The following is a 24,500-nucleotide window of genomic DNA, read 5'->3' on the forward strand; positions in this document are numbered from 1 at the left end:
CCAGCCCAGGGGCCCCACCCCCGGAGGCGCCGACACCCCAGGCCCAGCACCACCCCCCCCACACGACAATAAAGTTGACTTTGAAATGATTTTTTTATCAAACCCTGGGAAGTTTTAGTCTTTCAGCAATGAAAGAAAAAAAATGTTGATCTGAATAAAAGAAGTTTCCACCTGTGCATCACAAAAGGGTCTCTGTGTCCCGTTGGGGGTCATGCAGTGCTGACCCTCACTCACGCCACACAAATGCAGGTTTCAGCTCCAGGCCTCTGGATCTGGTGACTCTGCTGCCTTCGCTGCGATTTCCAGCAGCTCGGTCACAAAGGGAAGTTTGGAATCCCTGCAGACATTTTCCGTCTGATCCAAACGCAGGAGACAGACTCGTGAACACGAGCTTCTGTCCATTTTCTAAATCCACTAAAGCCTCAGTCCCACGCCCCCATTCTGTGGGTTTTTGGGCTGTTCAGGTCCGTGGTGGGCCATGGAGGAGCGGCGGCATCTTGAGGCCCGTGCGGCCACCTGGAGGGACGTCATTAAAATGGAACGTACCATCGCGTGCGTGTGGTAAGTGGATCATGAAGTATTCGTAAGGGAAGATGGCCAACGACGTGAGTTTCAGAAAATAAGAAACAATATGAAAGCCTGAACCATCGATTGTAAAGTAAAGGACGGTGAACTTTGTGTCGTCCGTTAACTTCTGCGGGCGTTAACCCGCTCACACCGTGGTCACTGCCAAAAGAAAAATAGTCAATCCGTTTTTAGTGCTTTATTCTTGTGGTTTTTCGGTTAAATCGCTTTTTAACAAAAAGCCCCCTTGATATTTGTGAGTCACCTGCATGTCCTGTATAGGTTGAACCGTTTTTCACCCACAGAACCTGTGAATCATGTTTTTGTGGGCGGAACCCGGAGAACATCCATCGTTGAACGAGGAGAATCGGTATTTGAACCAGGAGTTTCTCACTGTCAGCCAAGAGTGCTAACCGCTACACCACAGTGCGGCCTTGAACAGAAACCTAATACCAATGAATTCACATGAATGTTACAAACCAAAGTCCTGAACCGTCACATAGCACAACGACAGAATAACGGCAGAAAACGGATCAGATGATGTGTGAACATGAAGGAACCTCAGGAACCCAAAACCACTGCAGAGAATTAAAAAAAAGAACAAAAACTGAATAAAAGTGAATTTTAAAGAAAGGCCTCACAGTCTGCAACCATGTCTGCTGCAGAAAGACGGGGAAGAAAAGGCTGCAAGGATCCCCGGAGGATTGCAACTTCTTCTTGGGAATGGTGGGTCATAGTGACCCCTGCAGATGAACTCTGCCTCCATGAGGCCGTTTTTAGTTGCTATTATGAAGCCATCCGTCTTAAAGCAGAGGCAGCTCTGGCGTCCTGTGTACTATTTAAAGGTCAGACACTCACCCACTGCATACAGTTCATCTGTGGAAGCAGCAGAGTTAAGAGGAGGTCCAACAGCACCAGAACATCTGAGGGACTCCCGGCTGCATCGGCGGCCTCCTGCTCCTCACTCCTCAGGTTAGAACGAAAAGAAAGCTCTCTCTGTTATTGTGATGAAGGGACCGACTGTAAAGAGCTTTCAGCCCATGACCGCCATGTTTGTTGCATCACTAACTCGTACATCTCTGACTTTCTCTGTGATCTCCTGCTTCATAGCTGCTGCGGTAAAAAAACTTCTGTCTTTTCTCTTCGATGGACGTCTATAGAGAACAATCAGCTGTTCCTCAGTCATTCTGTTGGTCAGAATAAACATTCTTTACTGACGAACTTGTTATGGTACCTCCGGGAGTCCTCTCCTCCCCCCTCCCTTCTCTGCTTCCTTCATAGATTGGACCCAGCTGTCGGCACTTCCCTCATCAACCTGCAGTATTTAAGATGGCCTGGCTCCAGTATTCATCGCCAGTTCGTTGCCCACTATGGTGCAGTACCTGGTCTCTTGTATACCTAGTTTTCCTAGTGAGTCTCTAGTTTTTGTCAAACCAAGTATCATTGCTGTCTGCAGAAAAACCTCATCCACCAAGTGCCGACCTGGGTTCATCTCATGCTCCTGACCATTCTTACCAACTCTACGTCTAGACCTCCAGCCACGCCACTTCTCTACGCCACGCTCCGCTACCTGCCTACTTCATCCTCACCCGCCTCGTCACGAAGGATCCGCAACACGCAAGAGGAATACTTACCTTCTGGTCCTCTCCTCGTCTCAGCCTCCGCTAGTGATTGTCCCCACGGAGATCGTCGCCTACATCCAAGAACAATAAAAAGAACAATAAAAGTCTCTTTGCCAAGTCCTCGTGTGTGATCGTTCTGGGTTTCAGCGATTGGGTCTGTTCTTGTCATGGTCAATCATGACAGAACTCCTGTTGACAAGAATTTGTTAAAATAAATGACATGATTATTGTATCACTTTCATCAACAGTAGCTGAGTATTTATCTATTAGTAAAGTAATTTATATTTTTACTAATACCATAGTCCGGGTGAATACTCGATTCTGATTGGCTGCTGGGTGTGCATTAAGTAGGGTTAATGGCCGACAAAATGTGCATTATCACTTTTTAACGCACTTCGTGGAAACCTGAACCGTCCGACGCGAGGCTTCCATGGAATGCGTTAAAAAGTGATAATACACACTTCGTCGGCCGTTAACCCGCTTATACCTTGGCCACTTACAAAAGAAATAATTAGTAACCAGATTTTAGTCCTTTCTTCTTGTTTTTTTTCCGATTTGGATAGCTTTTTTCAGAAAAAGTGGACTATTTATTATGTGGTGCGGCGCCTTGTCATGGTAACGTGACAAGGCGCCGCACCACCGCTGCAGTCCAGATTCAGGGACATATATATGCTGATCGTCCCGATGGGTCAAATAAAGCATTAGTTGTTTTTTTCCAGATGATGAAGATAAAGGTTGTTTTAAAGAAGGTACTGTTGTTTTTCCACATCCAAAGAATCCAAAGGGAACATTCTTAGAACATTCTAGACACTGGATGGTCACATGACTTCATTCAAAGTCTGTCCACACATTGGACTGGAATGATGGACTGATCCGTTTAATGACACCACGTGTGTGTTCTCCGCTGTGATTGGTCGGTTTGACCTTTTAGTAACATAAACCTGCTGTACCTCAATCCAGATGCTGTTTTTCAAGATCAATTATTGATTTCTTTCATTTTGAATCGATGTTTTAATTGGAATAGGTCAGTTTCTTCTATTTGATTGACAGCTCGTCTCAGACAGATCAATCTGGTGGGATAAATCGATTAACTGATTAATCGTTACACCCCTGGTACCAGCTGTCCTCAGGGGTGTCAAACTCCAGGCCTGGAGGGCCGGCCTCCCACTGCTTTTCCAGTAATCCTGCTTTATCTGATGCTCATTACCTGGATCAGGTGTGTTTAGCCAATGAGGAGCTTCAATGGCAGGTTGGTTGGAAACATGTAGGCCTGGATTCTGACACCCCTGAAAAATGTCATTCTATTGATGAGCTGTAATTTTGGGGTGATTGACAGTCCAGATTGGGCCTCAGGTTGGGCTTCGAACATTTGGAGGAGAATCTTAACCCTGACTTTTCTGAGGCTGTGACCCAGCTGCAGTTTCTATTTTAGAACCAGAACATTTGAATGATTCCATTGGTTGCTTCAGAGGAAATGCGGCTGTTTGTAAATCAGGTTGTTCTTCTGGTTGAGCTGCAGCTTGTTGTTCCACTGCTGCTGATGGAGGGAGGGAGGATCTTTTCCCTGGCGTTGCTGCAGAACCACTGCCAGGACCAGTTCAGGGTCCACATGGAAGCAGACTGGACTGGAGGTTTTTTGGACCAGACCTACCTGCAGTGAATTTACAGGAGGTTGAATGAAATACAAATAACCGTTTGCAGTAAAAATATGAAGAAGCTCGTCTCATTTTTTTAAAAAGAGAGAAAAAAAACAGGTTATTTTATCTTTCTGATAAAAACAATCATAAAAACACGATGTAATAATTCAAAGTTAATCAACCAGTTCATTTAAAAAAACAAAAGCCTTCTGCTTCATCTCTGTTGTAGCGTCTTCTATACAAACGTTCAAAGCTGCAGTTGACGGACAGAAAACGCTCTTCCTCTCACCTAAAGGTTAAGAACCGTCAGCCGTGTCAAAATCTTCCTTTTTGGTGGGTTTGCTCCTCGTCTGTCACTGCCGACATTCAGAGCCGGAGGCCTGAAGGCCTTCATGTGATGACACAACATCATCTCTCCGGTTTCCTCTCATCCTCTTCTGCTGCCACCAAACAGGCCTCTGCGCTGGGGGGGCACTGCGAAGTATAAGCTGCAAAAATGAAATAAAACAAGTGTTTGCAAACTAGACCAGAAATGAAAAGAAAATAAGAATGTTCAGGTTTGAATGAAACTTCCAGATGTGTTTTAGTGACGTCGGTGTCTAAAATGTCATGACATTTACCAGACTTCTGCTTTGTGTTGCTTTGTTTGGAAATTGTGTTTTATTTTCTCTTCCCGCCTCCTCCACGCAGCTGAAACCCCTCAAACGTCATTTTCCCTGGTTTGAGTGAGTTTAGGCTTTAGGGGAACCGTCACATGACGGTGGTCTGAAGGGAGACCGCCAACAAAAGACCACACTGTCTGCTGCATGAGAGGGGACAAAAATACACAACTTTGTTCTTCACACTGGTGTGTGTGTCGTTGTGTGTATATGTCTCTGTGATGGAGTATAGGACCGTTTAGGGCTGAATCCCACCTTCACCTGGTTGATGTTTATTACCCAATCACAGGTATGAAGCCCATTGTTGTTGTTGTAATACAGGCTATAAATTAGATTGGATTGAAACAAATTTCAGGAAATGTCTTTTTTTTATGAAAAAGGGTTTTAGTTGTTTAAGAAGCAGTTTTGCTGTGAATATATGAACTCAAACAGACTATATTGTATTCGGAGTGCTCAGTTCTTCCCGGGTGTTCAGGTCAGTTGTCATGTTGTTTTCTCACATACATGATCATAAAAATACCATCAGAATACACATCTGTATACAAAACAGCATAAACAGGGAGCCCTGAAATTTTCATCATGGGGCCCAAAATCTCTAGCGGAGCCCGGGATACAGTTATGGGGGGGCGGGGCTTTGCCTGAACGCCGCCCCCTCCCTCTCACCTCCCGGTGTGGTGGCGGCTCGGACCGGGGGGAGGACAGTCGAGGAGTTTCTATCGAGGGGAGAAGTTTGGACATGAACGCCTTCAGCGGATAGACACAGGCTGATCTCTGAGCCCCCCCCCCCGCCCCTGGCTGGCGGCACCATGACGCTCCTCCGCCGCTCCCCGTGGAGCGCCCTGCTCCTCGCGGCTCTGCTGCAGGTAAGGCGCGCGCGCCTCCCTCATAATGAGCCGCTTTGTCTGAGCGAACAGGTGAGTCCGCGTCCAGAGCCTCACCTGCGCAGGTAACAGGAAGAAAGTTCCCCTTCAAACCAGAAAACAGACCTTGAAGCAGAGGATTGTTCAGGGGGTCCAGGAGCAGAACGGAGTCCTCCCAACTTAGACTCTTTGAAAAGCCAGAAGCTGAACTTTGTTTCCTCCTCAGTTGGAGCTTTAACGTTTTTGAATTTGTTTTAAAAGGCACAGAAACATTTCTGCAGTTCCTGCATTTCCTCTTTTGGTCAAACCGGAAGTCAAAAGTTGAGCGTGACACTTCAGCCTAGATGAGTTCACGTTCCTGTGCTGTGAAGATGAGCTTTGATGATAAGGAAGAGGCTGCAGCCTCCAGCGAACCACCTGTCCTTCATTTCGGGGGGGTGGGGGGTTTGGAATGAGGAGCTGCTCATGTCCCACCTCAGTGATGAGGGTCCCGTCTGGTCCACAGGGGAGCTTAGATCCAGAAGCAGGACCTGCCGTTCATCCAGAACTTTACAATCAGAACCCACGTCTGCCTGCTGATTCTGAGAGCCAAACACTTCTGTTCCTCAAAAAGAGAACCGGCTGAAACGGGTGTGAAGCCGCTCTTCACACGCTATCCGGACCCATCAGACTTGAAGTCTCTAGTTATTGCAGTGTTATTCACCAACCGCCCCCCATGCATGAGGTTCTGCTGTTCAGATGGTCTGGATGGTTCCGGGTCTGTGGTTCCATTTAAGATTAAGATCAACTTTATTATTCCCCGTAGGGAAATTCAGTCGTAGTAGCAGCACCATGAAATAAAATAAAAGAAATCCAAGTATCCAGGCAAAACTCTGATATGCATGTACACACATGGCTACTAGATAATTGTAGCATCTGATGGCAGCATCACTCATTTTAAAATAGGTGGGTTCCTGTCAGTGGTCCACTTTAGCAGGAATGTTTTCTACCTGCAGGGATGCTTAAATGTTTGTCGCTGTTACAGGTGAGTCTAAGAGCTGAAGCGAGTTGTCAGGTGAAGCACTAGCGTGCCATTAAATCACTTGTTACATGTATTATTTCCAACAGGAAGTGCAGGTCAAAATGTTCCGTCAGGTTACTTCGGTGGAGAATGCATGTGTTGTCTGCTTGTTGCAGGCATGCCATGCTAGGCTGCACATGCAAATGAGAGATGGTTTCAGTGCTGCTTCATGGAGCTCTGGTCTTTGGGACGGGTCCTCTGGCTCTTCATTATCAGGGTTAATTGGTTGATCCTGAAGGTGAGACAAAAAAAGGTTTTTGTTCCAAAGATGCAGACTTTGAGACGGCGGTGCTGAAAAATCCAACCAGCTTTTAAAGTCCCCAGACAAACATAAACAAGCTCTTTATTAAGTTGTAGTTGTAGTTTTTTGTTGTTGTGCTTTTTCAAACAAAATCCAACAAAATATGGCATGATGGGTATTTTTCTGACTTAACTTTTTTCATACTCTTCTGTGGAGTGGGGTGACCCCTTTCATGGTGCTGACATTGCAGCTCTCATTTGTGAGCGTTTCTGCGTTTGTCTGGACAGGTGTAAGTCTGGACAAAGTGTCTTCCTGGACAGGTGTCATCTGGACAGGTGTTGGTCTGGACAGGTGTCAGTGTGGACAGATGTCTTTATGGACAGCTGTCAGTCTGGACAGGTGTTGGTCTGGACAGGTGTCAGTGTGGACAGATGTCTTTATGGACAGCTGTCAGTCTGGACAGGTGTTGGTCTGGAAAGCTATTATCTGGACAGTTGCATGTCTGCTGTACAGACATGCAACGCGCCCCCAGCCGTCCCCCCAACTCCATCTGGATAAGGATCATTTGCTGGACTTTAAATATGTAGTTGTAGATTTAGATAAGTTAATTCTTTATGAGTTCTGGTACATCGCCTGGGGGAGGATCCCTCCTTCATGTGGACACCCCTGAGGTTTCTTCGTTTCTTCCGGATTCCGTTTTTTTTAGGAGTTTTTCCTTACAGAGAAGGGGGGTCTAAGGGCAGAGATGCCAGTATAGCTTAGTCTGTTTAAAGTTTTAGTATTATCCTATTGAGTTCTATGCATTTATGATCTTTTTGATTGTATGTTCACTTTACAATTACTGGTACGAAGCCCATTGAGACGACTGTTGTTTTGAATTTGGGCTATATAAATAAAATTGATTTGAATTGAGTTGAATTGGACATGTGTCAGTCTGGACAGCTGTTATCTGGACAGGTTTCAGTCTGGACATGTGTCAGTCTGGACAGCTGTTATCTGGACAGGTGTCAGTCTGGACAGGTGTCTGTTCGCCCCTAAAACCAGCCTCTCTGTGCAGTAGGGAACATCTCAGGAACACGTTTTTTTCTAGAATGGATTAAATTAAGTGTTTTTTTGCAGCAGCAGACGTGCACCAAAAGAAAGCTCACATTTCATAACATGCAAATGAACAGGACAATAGTGCTGTAAAAGAGGAAATATTCAGTTTCCTTGAAGAGAAGGTCTTTTTCATGGTAATGTCTTTGCTACTTTTTGTTTCCACCTTTTTGAACAAGGAAGTTTTCAACTTAAGCAGTTCAGGTTTTTGTTTAGCTAAAAATGTTTCAGGAAGTTTGAGTTCGGGCCTCTGAAGCTGATTTGGTTGACAGCCATTTGAATATCAGAAGTTTCTCATGAACATGAACTGTATTTACACACAAATGAAATGTTTGATATCAGCCTCAGGAAAACTGCATGTTTTCACATTTCTCTCAAATTCACACGTGTAATAAGGAGGCGTCAGATTCCATATTTCTGACTTTGTCCTCCACAGAAGCTCAGATCTTTTTCTCAGCTCCTCCTAACGTCTGTAAATACGCGTCCAGGACAGACAGACATGTTTGATAAAGACACATATAAGGCTGTTGTGTGATGTCTAGTCGGGGAAAGTTGCATGCAGTCCATCAGGCCGGCAGCTTTGACTCATGCAGGAAACGTTCACCACTTTGCATGAGTTGATCCTGATGTTTAGCCTCGCTGCTCCTGCCACAGGTGTCCATTCTTTCTCCTAAAAGGTTCCTTGGAGATTCCTGCTTCTAGCTGCTTGGAGGTTTGGTAGATTTGGGTTTCTGCTGCCAGAGGAATCTTCTTGGACAAAGGAGTTTGCTGTTTTCTGCAGAAGTTCGGCCTGGAAGAGCAGCTCTTTTTTGCTTATCAGCACTTCTGCTGTCGCTCCGTGGATTTGTTTAAAATGTGCATGACGTGTCGTGACGCCTTAGTGATGTGCACAATATTTCTCTTAACACACAAGCCTTCCAGTGTGGCTCCACAGTTAGAAACTGAGGGCTCCTTTGTGGGACGACCCCCCCATTTTGCCCCCTGCAGCTTCATCAGGACAGTTCATTTTCAAATTACCATCCTGAAACAGGCTGCCCTTACCCAGGAATGCAACTGGATGCTGAACATCACAAGATGGATTACAAAGAGTCCCAGTTCCCCGTTGATGTAAATGAGGCTCAGACTTCTCTGAAAGGCCTCATTGTCAGCAGATAAGCATCGTTTTATCTGCAGCTCTGAACATGTTAGAGTCCCACTGCGCATGAAATGATTCCTGTTCTCCTGTTTTAATCAATCACACTTCTCTACTCATTCAGTGTTTCTAAAGGTTCTAACGGCAGACCGCTCTGCCACATGCTCACAGTTTAGCTGCATTTTCTGACAACCAGGTGATGATTCCTTAAGATGGAGAGCAGATTACATTTTAGTTTGGAAGGTTCAGGGCAAAAACATTAAAGACTTGGTTCCAATGAAGACATTGTTACTCGCAGCAGCATGGAGTCATGGCGGCGGCGCTTCAATCAGAAACCAATCTAATCAATCAGAACCGTCCCTGAAAGCCCTGCGGTGCTGTCTAGAGTCAGCCAGCTGCACCGCGGCACAAGCAGTCACATCTGCTCAGCGTTTACGGTCAAGACCGGGAAGACGATGTCCGGCGACTGAAACAGATGCTGTGATCAGTGTCCAAGTGTGCCCCCTCCCAAACAAGAGTGACTGTAAATGTGGTTGACAACGTGGGGCAGTCTGGAGCTCTGCACAGATGAAAGTGGAGACAAACTCACTGGATCGGCCCTGAAGCTGGAAGTCTCCATGACAACCGAGCCGGGAGCATCAGAAGGGGCGGGTCACCCTGGTATCAGCTGGTGTCCCTCAATTTGACATCAGCTGTTGTTTTCCCGCCGTTTTGCTCCGCTGAAAAGTCATCAACCAACATCCGAGTGAGAAGGAACTGAGCTCCTCCTGCACAACCATGACAGCGTTCCTCTGAGCGGCACTGATCCACGGCACTGGCGCTCACTCGTGGCAGGACCGGTTCTACAGAACCTCCATGGGGTCCAGAATATAAGGCGTCCATTCAGGGAGCAGCTTCTGATGGGTCCGTGTCGTCCGTGTCGTCCGTGCACTGCCTGAAGGAGGTGTAGTCTCCACAGGTCTGTGTTCCAACGTCTAACATGTTTAACCAAACACGGGTCATTTCTGTTGGCCCGTGTTTGGAAACACTGGTGTGTGAACCGTCACGAGTCCAGACTCTGACATAAAAGATCCTCCAGAGATGCAGAGCTGCTGTAGACGTCACAGGATTCCAGTTCCTCCATCTTCATACAGTTTTAATGATTGTTCACTCGTTGCTTCAAGCGTCAGAACACGGATGTTGTTGCCGTCAAACCCACATTCCATGACAAAATGGGAAAACGTAAAATTTCAGATAAGCCCAGAAAAAAAATCCTGAATGTCCAGAAGCCATTTTCCCTCCTTTTTTTTAAACAAATGTCTATTAATAATTAATATTTGATTACTGTTTTACATCTGCTTTAGTTAGTTCTTCTGATTAGATATCAGCTTCCTTGTTATTTCATAAAGTAAATCATTTAACTATTCTGACACAAGAACTCAGAAAACACATTTAGCTGCTTTTTACACAACACGCGTGTCAGCGTGTTCATGTTTGCCCTGTAGTTTCAAATGAAAGGGTTTTACACAAAGTCTCTGGGTGATCATGGAAAAGCAGCATCTAGTTCCATCAGAGACGACTTCCACCAGCTAATGCAGGAACTAAATGACCTCTGAGTCCGTTGACGGGGTCACTCGGACTGCTACACCTGGAGGGTTTGCTTCCCCAGAGATCTGCGGCTCTGAAAGACTCAGAAAGAAGTTGATGAGAAGCATCAAGCTATAAAAGGAAATGACTCATCAGCCGAGTGTTTGCTCACAGATGATTTCTTCTCTGGTCCATTGTGCCAGTTTGGGTTCTAGTGGAAGTATCTTATTTAGTGTAGAATGCGTTTGCATTTCTCAGTCTTCTGTAGAAACAGTTTTAGATGGCGGATCTGCTGAAGGAGTTCCTGCAGAAACAGTTTATGAAGTAAAGAAACTGTGAGGTAAGAGAATGTTGCTGGTGGAGATCAGACCTCTGAGTGTCACACATTTCCACTCATCGTTCTGCTGTGAAGAGCGTGTAGCTCTGCAGTCATAGTCCTGGGGGGCTGCATGCATTTAATGTGTTCCTGCTGCAGACCACTTTCAGGAGGAAGCTGAGATGCACTGTAGTCTGATGGGATCTGCAGCTGCAGCGCTGCTCCAGAGACGCTCCACGCCGCGTTCCTCATTTCCACCGCAGGAAGACTTTTTCACAACCGAGGCTGGAACGCGTTAGAACGTTCTAGGTAACTGCTCATCTGCATTCATCAGTAGCTTCACATCTGAGACAGAGGGATGCTCCCAGCCCCGGTCCATCACAACGTTAACGTTAGGGCGTGTGTGTGTGAGGGAATCCATGTGTCTGCACATCCTCTGGTTCTCCATCATCTTCATCATCACCATCAATCGTGTTTTCTTGAACCTGTAGAAGCAGAGGTTGGACGTGTTCCAATCATTTCTGGATTTCTGGGTCATGGTCAGACTTTATGAGGTCACCTCCTAAACCAACAGGTGATTCTGGATTGTTTTGGTCTGGCGGTGTTTGTCTTCAGGAAGGAAGTGGGTGTTATCAGGACGGTCGGGAATCTGAAGGAATCGGAGGCATGCTGCCTCTAAGGGTGATGTCATGTTTACATAGCGGTCACTACACCCATTTCCTCCTCCTCCTCCTTCAGCCAGAGGGCACTGAGAGCTCACAGCGTAACATTCTCCACATCCTTTCCTCCTTCAGGAACCACACATGCAGGGATCTCCAGCCTGCAGGCAGTTTTTCCTTCTGCATGGGTTACGGAGATGTGGATCTCATTTCTTGATCCTCGGTTACAAATTTTCATCCACTGAACGGTTTTTCTTTACAGATATTTATACTAACTCTGGTTGGAGATGTTCCATTAAGGTTGCTGTTGATTCCTTTGAGCTTTTAATTTGAAGTCTTCCTTAAAAGGCTTTTGGAAATTCTTTTTTTTCCGGAGCTTAAGTTAGAGACAGTGTCCTGGCTTGAAACCCAGTTTGGTTTATTAAGTCAAAGGGGAAGAGCAGATTTGTAGGATGAGGGCCAAGTGAAAGAATGTTTTCTGGGAGTACTGGGAAAACATTCATAGGCAGACACAGAGACGTCATCGGGTGGAGGTGCAGCTTCATCAGGTATGGGTGAAGCTGAAAGAGTTTCAATGAGAAATGCAAGCAAGCTTTCAAAGCAGGGACATTTTTATTACATTTCTTTACATGAATGAGAAACTTTATGTTGTCATGCAACATGACAACAGGCTAAAACAACTCTGCCTGCTGTTGATTTAAGTTTCTGACTTTTATTCTTCAAGCAGACGCTCTGTGAAGAAGAGTCCTTCAGTCCAAAGCGCTGTTCGCTCTTACAGGAAGGAAGAGGATGCCCGTCATGTTTCAGCCTCTAGCTTACAGAGAAGAAAAGAAATGCAGATTTAGATGTTTAGTAAATGTTTAGTCAGGGATTGACGCTGAACTTGACTTTAGTCCATACACTAAAAGCAAGAGAAGAGTAAAAAAACAAACAAACTTTGATTTACTTTTTAAAAAAACTGGTGGGGCAGATTGTAATCTGTGCAATAACGTCAGGTGTATTTTAGGACTGTTCGAGACCACGTGGACGTCTGTGTTTGAGTCTGTCCTCCTGAACAGAACATGGCGGGTTCTGCGGTTTCACTCGGCAGATCCGAGTGTCATCGAGATCCGTGTGGTCCTGATGTCCTGAGAAAGTCCGGGCTCATGTAAACTCACTCGCATTCTAAAATGGTGAGAAGTTTCCTCCTAAAGTCCAGGATGACCTCTCTGATGTGGTTGGTGTTCAGCACTGCTCTTCCTCCTCCTCATCCCTGGCGTTGGTGGATGTTTCATCAGCAGATGTGTGATAATGTTGTTGGGTGGAGAAACTGTGTTCTCCTGCGTACAGAAGTAAAGTCTTCCTGCGATGATCCTCTGCCAACCTTGACCGTCTCTGAGAACTTGTTTCCCATCCTTAGCGCCTGTAATCTGTCTGCCAGAGAGTCCAGGATCCAGGGCTGGTATTTCAAGGTCTGCCAGCTTTCTATTCCGCTCCATTGGCTTACTGTGCTGGATTCAGGGAGATTAGGCCTGCAGATGTGTTGTTGATGTGATGAAGGGCCAAATGGAGGGTGAGAGAAACTGTATTATTTACTGATCTGACCTTCCAAACACTTCCTGCCAGCAGCCTGGAGCAAGTTTACTGGCTCAGTGTTTGAAAGAAGACAAAAGGACCATTTATTAGGAGTGTGGAATAACGCTAAAAACTATCATAGTACCAGTTATCTGAGACCAAACTGTCCAGGGTGAACCCTGCCATCATCCTTCATTGGCTGGAAAGGCTCCAGCTTCCCCGTAACCCCAAACATGATGCAAGAAAATGGTTGGACGGATGGTTGGACGAATGCTTGGAGGAATGGTTGGACGGATGGTTGGACGAATGCTTGGAGGAATGGTTGGACGGATGGTTGGACAGATGGTTGGAGGGAAGGTTGGACGGATGATTGGAGGAATGGTTGGACGGATGGTTGGACGGATGATTGGAGGAATGGTTGGACGGATGGTTGGAGGGATGGTTGGACGGATGGTTGGACAGATGGTTGGAGGGAAGGTTGGACGGATGATTGGAGGAATGGTTGGACGGATGGTTGGACGGATGATTGGAGGAATGGTTGGACGAATGCTTGGAGGAATGGTTGGACGGATGGTTGGACGGATGATTGGAGGAATGGTTGGACGGATGATTGGAGGAATGGTTGGACGGATGGTTGGACGGATGATTGGACGGATGGTTGGACGAATGCTTGGAGGAATGGTTGGACGGATGGTTGGAGGAATGGTTGGACGGATGGTTGCAAGGAAGGTTTGACGGATGGTTGAATGGATGATTGGAGGAATGGTTGGACGGATGGTTGGACGGATGATTGGAGGAATGGTTGGACGGATGGTTGGAGGAATGGTTGGACGGATGGTTGGAGGGATGGTTGGGGGAATGCTTGGACGGATGATTGGAGGAATGGTTGGACGGATGGTTGGAGGGATGGTTGGACGGATGGTTGGACAGATGATTGGAGGAATGGTTGGACGAATGCTTGGAGGAATGGTTGGACGGATGGTTGCAAGGAAGGTTTGACGGATGGTTGAATGGATGATTGGAGGAATGGTTGGACGGATGGTTGGACGGATGATTGGAGGAATGGTTGGACGGATGGTTGGAGGAATGGTTGGACGGATGGTTGGACGGATGATTGGAGGAATGGTTGGACGGATGATTGGAGGAATGGTTGGACGGATGGTTGGACGAATGATTGGACGGATGGTTGGACGAATGCTTGGAGGAATGGTTGGAGGGATGGTTGGGGGAATGCTTGGACGGATGGTTGGACAGATGGTTGCAGGGAAGGTTGGAAATGGTTGCAGGGAAGGTTAGCCGAATGTTGGATGGATGGATGGACGGATGCAGTCATCTGTGACAGTAAACTTGAAAATGCCTCTTTAAGTCTGTTATGGTTTTGCTTGACTGATGCCTGCCGCTGTTGTGGCCGCAGATCAGTTCAAGTCTGCACCACGATGACACGCCCCCACAGTCACCAGTTCTGTATTTGGACTTAAACTGCCTTCATGTTAGGTTTGGTGATGACTCGGTTCTTGTCAATGTTCAAAGCTGTTTTTTAACTAATGAAATCTAAGGTGGCCTCCTCAGATGAGACAAAAGCTCATGGGTGCTGTGACGGGTTTGCAGTGATTGTGAAGCACCTTTGACAGGACAGACATCATGACGGGTTATCTCTAGCTCTAAATCCAGTTGGGGAGCATCTGAACTCAGTGGAGCATCGCAGCAGCTGAACCTGTTTGGTTCTGGCTGTAGGTTCTGCCAGCTGATAGAAAGCAGTCAGAACTGCAGAAAGATCTCCAATCAAGAACCCATGAAGCGCTGTGTGTGTCTGTGTGTGTGTGTGTGTGTGGGGGGGGGGGGGGGGTATTTGCTTGTGCAGGTTTTGGGCGGTCTCTGGTCTCAGCCTTTGTGCTGTCGTCCTTCACTTCTATCGTCTCTACTCCAGGTCCACTGAGCTGATTTGGACAAAGAACCGGGCTAGTTTAGCTTTGGCGTTAGCCGGGCTGGTACAGGATCATGCAGCCATAGGTTCCAAAACCCAAGCTAACATGTGATGGGTGTGAAAGGGGCTTTTTCAGCACCTGAACAGGAAATGAGACATTTGAATGACAGGCATTGAGACGTTTTTCAGCACCAATGAACATGTTCGGTTTTGGATCACTGGTCTCGTCACAAAGAATAAAAGTGCAGTCATGTCAGCCTACTTCCTCTTTAAAAGCAACTTTGATGTTAAAAATACTGCCTTCCTGTAGACCGATAATACACAGATAAATACGCAATTAATCTTAAAAGTCTTTTATTTCCTACTTTTTTTCGGTGGTTCCCAGAAATGGTTAATTCTTTTCAATGAAAACCGACAATTACTGGTTCAGATGAGACCATGTTAATCCAGAAAAACCTAAGTTTGCTTCTTAAATGTAAATGTTTACTGTATGAATTATTTTTTCTGCCAGAAAGAGATTGAAAAGCTAAAAATGTAGTATTTTCTTTCGGAATTCATGTCAAGGCTGACCACTGGAGCTGATTAAATGAATGACGTTTAGACATAAGGGATCAAATTACTTTTGAAGAGGAAAGTCTTAGCAGCTGCATCTGGATCTGCAATGCCTGGAAGTTAATGATCTCCCATCTGAGGTCCTTGAGGAGAAAATTCAGGTTTGAGTGATGATGGAATGTGTTTAATGTTTAGCTGGGATGCAAACAGTCTGAAAGGCTTTGTTATTGAATCAGTTAATGATGAATCTGAACTGGGGGTTTTTATTCTCATACGAGGAAATGGAGTGGTTCCGTGTGAGGATGAGCTCAGGTGGACAGGAGGAAGCATGATCTAATGCCTCGCATTTACTTCCTTCTTTGCACTTATTGGATGGGAAATTGATTGTTTATCATTTACCCGAGCCCTGGGATGGAGGGAGGAGTGTCCAGGCTTAACCCCGCCTTCACGCTTGAGTATCTGGGTAAAATGCAACGACCCTGTGACCCTGAACAGGAATGAAGCAGGTTTAAGGCCCGTACACACCGGGACGAATTTCGCGCGCAATATTCGCCGACGTTTAACGCCTCGTGACTAAACAAAGGGCACCAATGTGAGTGTGCACACCGACGCGAAAAACGCCACGCGTAAAAGCGTAATTTTTTAAAAAACACCTCAGGTTCGTTTTTTTGGTTTGTCACCCCGCGTCAAAAACTATATGACCAATGAGAATGGCGCTTTTGCACACGTGTCTGGAGCTTCTGAAGTTACAGTAAAACACAACTTGGGGGCGTGGTCTTGCTGAGCACACATACGTCACGGCGAAGAAGATAGACGCCAAGTAGCGTCTACACTGCAGCGAAGAAATAAGACGAAGAAGATGCACTCACTGACGGACATTCTAAAATATCCCCGAAAACACTCATGATACATTTTCAGCTCTTGTACCAGTCGATAAAACTCCCCATGTTCTTCTCTTCTCGTAACTATGGGATGTACCCAAAATCAACGTCTTTTCCGGCGTCTGTCATCATTCAACAGAACAATAATTTCTTCATGGCTGGAGCTGGAGCTGGAGCTACTGGTGCTTGAAATATTCATGTTTTCTTTGTATTATTCTGACAAGCGCGTAAACACTTGCTCTCTTCTTCTGAGTGAAAAGCGACTTTAAGAAGCGTAAAGTTGCGCAGCGCCACCTTGTGTACAGGAGTATTTCTGTTTTACATTAAGTGCCATCTAATGTCAGGGAATGAAATTGCATGTTCGCTCGGCTCATCGTCAGTGAAAATCGCCTGGGTGTGAACACAAAAAACGTGTTGAAAAACGCTGGCGAATAACGGCTGGCGAATATTCGTCCCGGTGTGTACGGGCCTTTAGAAAATGATTGGATGGATTTACTGCAGGACTACTATTACTGTGTCAATTCTCAGATCTTTGGTGGTTTTCTAAACATATAAACTGGACTCTGAATGGGATTTTATAAACTAACAAATGTGGATTTGATGCCAAAGTTTTTTGTCAGATGAAAAAAAAAGGACTGACTTTGGTCTGATTGCTGAAAAATAATTGTATTTTTGCCTGATAGAGATGATAGCGATGTGACATGCTTGTTTTGTAAAGACTTTGATGCCATAATTTTATGATTTTTTTTTTGTTTTATTATACTTAGGTGATAAAAACTAAGTTTCCACTTCTACAACAGGACATATTTTATGTGGAAATATATGTTTATTTTTTTATCTTGGGATAGACATTTATTTAATTAGTCAAAAGAAATAACTAAAATCTGTTGGCCTTCTCTTTGACGTCAGCAGCAGGGGTTAGAAATATTTCCACCAAGGAAGGAAACCTAAGGTTGACTGATGCAAAGGCAACCTGGAACAGGCTCCTAACTGACAAGGATCAATTATTCATATGAGAATAAATGACATATATTTCTGTTAGAAAGTAAATGCTGACCTCTGCTGGTTGAGATGGCTTACTGCATGTTTTTCTCTCTTCCTTTAGAGCTGCCGAGCAGACTGTGACCGTAAGTACGCCCACTGTTCTAATCTGACAAGTAATCTGGGAATTCATCTTCAAAATGAAAAAAAAGATGAACTTTTACAATGTTTTTTTCATTCTTTCAGAAAAATGTCAACCCAAGAATTTAACAGGATTGATGATTGGAACTACCAATATCAGTTTGAATTCTGAACTCATCTGCACGTTATCCACTGATAACAAAGCACAAAACAATTCACTGACTGATCTGTTTCCTGGAAATGTGTATGAGGTGAACTTTGCTTGTCTTAACTGCTGTAAAAACATCACAACCAGTAAGTACCCTTATTTATTTCTCTCTTCCCGTTTGCTGATCTCTTAAAGAACTATAAGTAAAACTTGCTCTGCATCTTTGAGCTAAACTGAAGCACTAAAAGAGAGACGATTCCAGAGAGAAATGCAGATAAAAGAAAAAAATCCAATGTGACTGCTGAAATAAAAAAAGTTTGTTGTCCTTACAGAACAACTAACATCTTGTTTGAATTAAAACCCTTCCTGTCAGAGCCCACCTCTTAAGTAAAAAAAATGTTATGTTAATTAAAATAAACTAATAACTTGCATTTAACTAATGTTTCCATAAGGAATCAGTGTCCAGAAATATCTTATAATGATTTTTTATCTTTCTTGTTGTCATTATGACTTCTCTTCCTTCCAGAACCAGATAAAGTCAGAAACCTCTCTGTTACTGAGATCACCACTTCCTCTATATCTCTGAACTGGACCGAACCATTAGGAAACAGTTCCTTCTATAGAGTACAATGGAAAAATGGATCATCTACTCTAAATATAAATGTGTTTGATAAGACCACGACTATATCTAACCTAACTGCTGGTGACAGGTATGACATAAAGGTCATAGCTGTGGCAGCAGATGATCAAACCGAGGGAGAGAGTGTTTCTACTGTCAAATATACAAGTAAGTTAACATGGAAACCACTTTAACCTTCCTGAGAGATGTCTGCTACAAAATACCCTAAATTGTCTTTTACCTATGTAGAAAACTGTTGAAATTTGTCCTCTACTTGAACCCAATGAACTATTATTGCAATTTAACTGCCAAAATACTTCAAATACATGACTAGTTTTAAAAAAATGTACAAAAAAACTGCTAATTTTATCTGCTAAAAATGGTTACATTGTCATGAAAATGACATGAATGGTCTCTACACCTATGAAACCTAAAAGAAATGTGTGAAAGGTCAAGGAAACAATGGGAATTGGCTTTCAATACTTGTTTTGGAGGAATATGATTTTATTTATAGTATATACAGCATACTGAGATGGATAGATGGATTGATTAATGGACGGACAGTTGGATAGGTTGATTGATAGTTGGATATATTTGGATAAAGGGAAGGTAGTTGTTCTACCGGCTAGTGTTTAAAGGTAAAACTATGGTAGGAATAATTCCGGCTAGTTTTTTCTTCATCTGCTTTGACTCGTTTGTGTGCAACAAAGGCTTACGATTGGCAATTGGTCTAAACCAATCAAGCTTTGAAAATTTCAGTATTATCAGTCATGGACAGAAATATGACATTAGGAACCAGACTTGGAGGTTTTTTTGTGACGTTGAAGAGAAACAGACCATTTTAGTGTATAGGATAGTTTTAATCTTTATGACTCCTCTTCCTCCCAGAACCAGATAAAGTCAGAAACCTCTCTGTTAGTGAGATCACCACTTCCTCTATATCCCTGAACTGGACCGAACCATTAGGAAACAGTTCCTTCTATAGAGTACAATGGACAAATGGATCATCTACTCTAAATAAAAGTGTGATTGATAAGACCACGACTATATCTAACCTAACTGCTGGTGAAAGTTATGACATAAAGGTCACAGCTGTGGCAGCAGATGATCAAACCGAGGGAGAGAGTGTTTCTACTGTCAAATATACAAGTAAGTTAACATGGAAACCACTTTAACCTTCCTGAGAGATGTCTGCTACAAAATACCCCAAATTAGTCTTTAACCTATGTGGAAAACTGTCGAAACTTGTCCTCTACTTGAACCCAATTGAACTATTATTGCAATTTAACTGCCAAAATACTTCAAATACATGCCTAGTTTTAAAAAAACTTGCAAAACAAAATGCTAATTTTATCTGCTAAAAATGGTTACATTGTAATGAAAATGACATGAATGGTCTTTACACCTATGAAACCTAAAAGAAATGTGTGAAAGGTCAAGGAAACAATGGACATTTGCTTAAAATACTCGTTTTGGAGGAATATGATATTGCTTACAGTATATACAGCATATTGAGATGGATAGATGGATTGATTAATGGACGGACAGTTGGATAGGTTGATTGATAGTTGGATATATTTGGATAAAGGGAAGGTAGTTGTTCTACCGGCTAGTGTTTAAAGGTAAAACTATGGTAGGAATAATTCCGGCTAGTTTTTTCTTCATCTGCTTTCACTCGTTTGTGTGCAACAAAGGCTTACGATTGGCAATTGGTCTAAACCAATCAAGCTTTGAAAATTTCAGTATTATCAGTCATGGACAGAAATATGACATTAGGAACCAGACTTGGAGGTTTTTTTGTGACGTTGAAGAGAAACAGACCATTTTAGTGTGTAGGATAGTTTTAATCTTTATGACTCCTCTTCTTTCCAGAACCAGATAAAGTCAGAAACCTCTCTGTTACTGAGATCACCACTTCCTCTATATCTCTGAACTGGACCGAACCATTAGGAAACAGTTCCTTTTATAGAGTACAATGGACAAATGGATCATCTACTCTAAATAAAAGTGTGTTTGATAAGACCACGACTATATCTAACCTAACTGCTGGTGAAAGTTATGACATAACGGTCACAGCTGTGGCAGCAGATGATCAAACCGAGGGAGAGAGTGTTTCTACTGTCAAATATACAAGTAAGTTAACATGAAAACCACTTTAACCTTCCTGAGAGATGTCTGCTACAAAATACCCCAAATTAGTCTTTAACCTATGTGGAAAACTGTCGAAATTTGTCCTCTACTTGAACCCAATGAACTATTATTGCAATTTAACTGCCAAAATACTTCAAATACATGACTAGTTTTAAAAAAACTTGCAAAACAAAATGCTAATTTTATCTGCTAAAAATGGTTACATTGTCATGAAAATGACATGAATGGTCTCTACACCTATGAAACCTAAAAGAAATGTATGAAAGGTCAAAGAAACAATGGACATTTGCTTAAAATACTCGTTTTGGAGGAATATGATATTGCTTACAGTATATACAGCATATTGAGATGGATAGATGGATTGATTAATGGACGGACAGTTGGATAGGTTGATTGATAGTTGGATATATTTGGATAAAGGGAAGGTAGTTGTTCTACGGGCTAGTGTTTAAAGGTAAAACTATGGTAGGAATAATTCCGGCTAGTTTTTTCTTCATCTGCTTTGACTCGTTTGTGTGCAACAAAGGCTTACGATTGGCAATTGGTCAAAACCAATCAAGCTTTGAAAATTTCAGTATTATCAGTCATGGACAGAAATATGACATTAGGAACCAGACTTGGAGGTTTTTTTGTGACGTTGAAGAGAACAGACCATTTTAGTGTATAGGATAGTTTTAATCTTTATGACTCCTCTTCCTTCCAGAACCAGATAAAGTCAGAAACCTCTCTGTTACTGAGATCACCACTTCCTCTATATCTCTGAACTGGACCGAACCATTAGGAAACAGTTCCTTCTATAGAGTACAATGGACAAATGGATCATCTACTCTAAATAAAAGTGTGTTTGATAAGACCACGACTATATCTAACCTAACTGCTGGTGAAAGTTATGACATAAAGGTCACAGCTGTGGCAGCAGATGATCAAACCGAGGGAGAGAATGTTTCTACTGTCAAATATACAAGTAAGTTAACATGGAAACCACTTTAACCTTCCTGAGAGATGTCTGCTACAAAATACCCCAAATTAGTCTTTAACCTATGTGGAAAACTGTCGAAACTTGTCTTCTACTTGAACCCAATGAACTATTATTGCAATTTAACTGCCAAAATACTTCAAATACATGACTAGTTTTAAAAAAACTTGCAAAACAAAATGCTAATTTTATCTGCTAAAAATGGTTACATTGTCATGAAAATGACATGAATGGTCTCTACACCTATGAAACCTAAAAGAAATGTGTGAAAGGTCAAAGAAACAATGGACATTTGCTTAAAATACTCGTTTTGGAGGAATATGATATTGCTTACAGTATATACAGCATATTGAGATGGATAGATGGATTGATTAATGGACGGACAGTTGGATAGGTTGATTGATAGTTGGATATATTTGGATAAAGGGAATGGTAGTTGTTCTACCGGCTAGTGTTTAAAGGTAAAACTATGGTAGGAATAATTCCGGCTAGTTTTTTCTTCATCTGCTTTGACTCGTTTGTGTGCAACAAAGGCTTACGATTGGCAATTGGTCAAAACCAGGGGTGGGCAATTCCAGGCCTCGAGGGCCGGTGTGTCTGCATGATTTCCAGATAGTCTTGCCCTACTCATGACTGATTACCTGGTTCAGGTGTTTCCAGCCAATAATCTTGCCCTACTCATGGCTGATTACCTGGTTCAGGTGTGTCCAGCCAATTAGAACATGCCAGAGCAGGGTATGCTGGAAAACATGCAGGAATGCGGCCCTCAGTGCCCACCTCTGGTCTAAACCAATCAAGCTTTGAAAATTTCAGTATTATCAGTCATGGACAGAAATATGACATTAGGAACCAGACCTGGTTGTTTTTTGTGACGTTGAAGAGAAACAGACCATTTTAGTGTATAGGATAGTTTTAATCTTTATGACTCCTCTTCCTTCCAGAACCAGATAAAGTCAGAAACCTCTCTGTTACTGAGATCACCACTTCCTCTATATCTCTGAACTGGACCGAACCATTAGGAAACAGTTCCTTCTATAGAGTACAATGGAAAAATGGATCATCTACTCTAAATAAAAGTGTGTTTGATAAGACCACGACTATATCTAACCTAACTGCTGGTGAAAGTTATGACATAACGGTCACAGCTGTGGCAGCAGATAATCAAACCGAGGGAGAGAGTGTTTCTACTGTCAAATATACAAGTAAGTTAACATGGAAACCACTTTAACCTTCCTGAGAGATGTCTGCTACAAAATACCCCAAATTAGTCTTTAACCTATGTAGAAAACTGTCGAAATTTGTCCTCTACTTGAACCCAATGAGCTATTATTGCAATTTAACTGCCAAAATACTTCAAATACATGCCTAGTTTTAAAAAAACTTGCAAAACAAAATGCTAATTTTATCTGCTAAAAATGGTTACATTGTCATGAAAATGACATGAATGGTCTTTACACCTATGAAACCTAAAAGAAATGTGTGAAAGGTCAAGGAAACTATGGGAATTGGCTTTTCATACTTGTTTTGGAGGAATATGATTTTATTTACAGTATACACAGCATATTGAGATGGATAGATGGATTGATTAATGGACGGACAGTTGGATAGGTTGATTGATAGTTGGATATATTTGGATAAAGGGAAGGTAGTTGTTCTACCGGCTAGTGTTTAAAGGTAAAACTATGGTAGGAATAATTCCAGCTAGTTTTTTCTTCATCTGCTTTGACTCGTTTGTGTAAAACAATGGCTTATGATTGGCAATTGGTCTAAACCAGGGGTGGGCAATTCCAGGCCTCGAGGGCCGGTGTGTCTGCACGATTTCCAGATAGTCTTGCCCTACTCATGACTGATTACCTGGTTCAGGTGTGTCCAGCCAATAATCTTGCCCTACTCATGGCTGATTACCTGGTTCAGGTGTGTCCAGCCAATTAGAACATGCCAGAGCAGGGTATGCTGGAAAACATGCAGGAATGCGGCCCTCAGTGCCCACCTCTGGTCTAAACCAATCAAGCTTTGAAAATTTCAGTATTATCAGTCATGGACAGAAATATGACATTAGGAATCTGACTTGGTTGTTTTTTGTGACGTTGAAGAGAAACAGACCATTTTAGTGTATAGGATAGTTTTAATCTTTATGACTCCTCTTCCTTCCAGAACCAGATAAAGTCAGAAACCTCTCTGTTACTGAGATCACCACTTCCTCTATATCCCTGAACTGGACCGAACCATTAGGAAACAGTTCCTTCTATAGAGTACAATGGACAAATGGATCATCTACTCTAAATAAAAGTGTGTTTGATAAGACCACGACTATATTTAACCTAACTGCTGGTGAAAGTTATGACATAAAGGTCACAGCTGTGGCAGCAGATGATCAAACCGAGGGAGAGAGTGTTTCTACTGTCAAATATACAAGTAAGTTAACATGGAAACCACTTTAACCTTCCTGAGAGATGTCTGCTACAAAATACCCCAAATTAGTCTTTAACCTATGTAGAAAACTGTCGAAACTTGTCCTCTACTTGAACCCAATGAACTATTATTGCAATTTAACTGCCAAAATACTTCAAATACATGCCTAGTTTTAAAAAAACTTGCAAAAACAAAATGCTAATTTTATCTGCTAAAAATGGTTACATTGTCATGAAAATGACATGAATGGTCTTTACACCTATGAAACCTAAAAGAAATGTGTGAAAGGTCAAGGAAACAATGGGAATTGGCTTTCAATACTTGTTTTGGAGGAATATGATTTTATTTATAGTATATACAGCATACTGAGATGGATAGATGGATTGATTAATGGACGGACAGTTGGATAGGTTGATTGATAGTTGGATATATTTGGATAAAGGGAAGGTAGTTGTTCTACCGGCTAGTGTTTAAAGGCTAAACTATGGTAGGAATAATTCCGGCTAGTTTTTTCTTCATCTGCTTTGACTCGTTTGTGTGCAACAAAGGCTTACGATTGGCAATTGGTCTAAACCAATCAAGCTTTGAAATTTCAGTATTATCAGTCATGGACAGAAATATGACATTAGGAACCAGACTTGTTTTTTTTTTTGTGACGTTGAAGAGAAACAGACCATTTTAGTGTATAGGATAGTTTTAATCTTTATGACTCCTCTTCCTTCCAGAACCAGATAAAGTCAGAAACCTCTC

The 24,500-nt window shown here is 43.0% G+C and overlaps 1 long non-coding RNA gene across 1 annotated transcript; it reads left to right on the forward strand.

Annotated features, from left to right (window-relative positions):
- The first annotated feature begins 5,178 nt into the window (after positions 1-5,178).
- Positions 5,179-17,738, forward strand: LOC111947555 (uncharacterized). The gene is made up of 3 exons (XR_013656652.1): positions 5,179-5,345; positions 17,428-17,449; positions 17,550-17,738. It is a non-coding gene; the product is annotated as an uncharacterized LOC111947555 (long non-coding RNA).
- Positions 17,739-24,500: the final 6,762 nt, after the last annotated feature.

Source organism: Oryzias latipes, chromosome 6 (genome assembly GCF_053564925.1).
Source record: "Oryzias latipes strain Hd-rR chromosome 6, Olatipes_Hd-rR_3.1".
Lineage (NCBI taxonomy): Eukaryota > Metazoa > Chordata > Actinopteri > Beloniformes > Adrianichthyidae > Oryzias > Oryzias latipes.